Source organism: Glycine soja, unplaced genomic scaffold (genome assembly GCF_004193775.1).
Source record: "Glycine soja cultivar W05 unplaced genomic scaffold, ASM419377v2 tig00104886_1_pilon, whole genome shotgun sequence".
In the NCBI taxonomy this organism is placed as follows: domain Eukaryota; kingdom Viridiplantae; phylum Streptophyta; class Magnoliopsida; order Fabales; family Fabaceae; genus Glycine; species Glycine soja.
In genome coordinates, this window is record NW_021144483.1 from 34,151 (window position 1) to 36,342 (window position 2,192).

A 2,192-nucleotide genomic window follows, 5' to 3' on the forward strand; every position below is an offset into this window, starting at 1 on the left:
GAAGTATGAAAGATGGAGCCTGCAGCAGGATTTATATAGCTGATAGTATGGCTAAATGATAGAGTTGTGTTAATTCTCGTTCACTTATCGAAGACAACAAAATAAGGATATTTTCTCTTAAAAAAAACTTTATTTTAAAAATTAAAATAGGAAGACTCCGTATACGAGGCTTATATATTTTAAATTCATTTATTAAACTCAGGTGATAAGCAATTTAAACTTACCATTCTTCATGGAAAAAATATAGAATTTATAATAAAAAAATCAATAATTATATAATTGTGTAATCAAATTATTTAAGCACACCAAAAAATATGATGTGTTATTTTGCCCAAATACAAGAAATGCAAGATTAATTTGTGTTTACATGAATGTTTTGTGTAGACTAACAATTTTAAGTCTTTGCACTTGTCCCAAAAAATAAAAAAATCTTTGCACTTGTTTTTAAATTCACAAATGCATACGTTAATTTTCAAAACAATTATTGTTCATTATATTTTTGCTGATATAAAACAACTCAGTAAAATGAAAATCGGGAAGGGAACAGTGATGATAGTATGACCATACGAATAAGTTGTTAATTCTTGTTCAAAGACAAGAAAACAAACTAAGTTTTTCAAATGTAAATTTTTAGAATAAAGAAAAAATATGACGACGAAAAACATAGTATGGCTAAATGACTGACTTGTTAATTCTCGTTCACTTATTGAAGACAGCAAAATAAGGAAGTTTTCTCTTAAATAATGTTACAAAAAAATGATGTTACAAATTTTAATAAATAAAAAATATAACTATGATTTTTAGTCTTTCAATGTTTTTTATTTTAGTCCCAGTAAAATTTTTTAAAAAATCAGTCCATGTTATCAACAAAATAAGTATTTAGTATACTCCTTCTAGCCTAGAAGACATATCCTCTTAATTGTGAACCAAATTAAAGGTTATATGAAGGAAAAATAAAAATATAGATGCACTTAGTCAATGTAATAAGAGAAAATTGTGGGACAGGCGTGATAGTTGTTGTGGTTTCAGTAGCAAAGTAATTGCGCCGGTGGAAATATAAAAGAAGAGAAATATCGTTAGTGACACTGTCTAGTACTTTTTTTTTGGTTATAAAGTAATTAAAATTTGTTAGAAATTATAAATTTAAATTGGCGAGTTCTATTTCTTATTTAATGATTATATATATTTCTTAATTTTTTATGTGAAATCATTAACTAAAATTTGTGATTTTTTATAAATTTTGATAAATAACAGAAAAGAGTATTGTTAGTCTTCCTCAAAGATAAAAATAGGTGTAAGGTGTATAAAAGAAGAAAAATAAAAAGGAGAGTGATGAAAATATGTGATTACTTTCTTTCAATTAAATTTTCTTTCCTTCTAATTTTTTAAATTCAAATTTTAAACCTTTTTTACCCTTTTTCATTTTCTTTCCTCTCTTCCAAAACATACTTATGTTGCACGTTAGAGTATTTCTAAATCATTCTAGGATTGATATCATACTAACAAAAGTCTACTTAGAACTAAGACCAATAAATATCATGTGTCATTTGCTAAAACACAGAAAATGCAAACTTAATTTGTCTTGATTTAAAATTTCTACAAAGATTGACAATTTCAAAGTCTATGCAGTCGTTTTACCTTTTAAATTTGATGTGTTTGTGTGCTTAATTTTCTAACCCATCAAAAGAGTTAGAAAACATAGGAGACGACAATATCATTTTTTGTCATTATTTGTACTAATATATTTTGATACTTGTGAATTTTTTTTAAAAAATTATAATGTATATATCACGCTATTTATTTAAAATATAATATTATATTACAATACAAAATATCAATATTTTATACACATACAATCAGTATGAATATAATAAAAACTATAATTTATCTAATTATTATGATATATATATATATAATATATATTATATATATATGCATTATTATATAGCAATAACATCTACAATATTCATATTCTATTACAATAAGACTCAAATAAAAATCAAATTTTCATCTATATTATTTGTTGAGAGATTCTTTTTACTAATTTTCTATAATGTATTTATTGGTCTCCAAGTTCCATATCATATAATTAAATTTATTATTATATATAAATTAATTATTAAATACAAAATACATTAATTTTTAGCTCATATAGTTTATTAAATTATTTTTATTAAACTACCATGATTTTT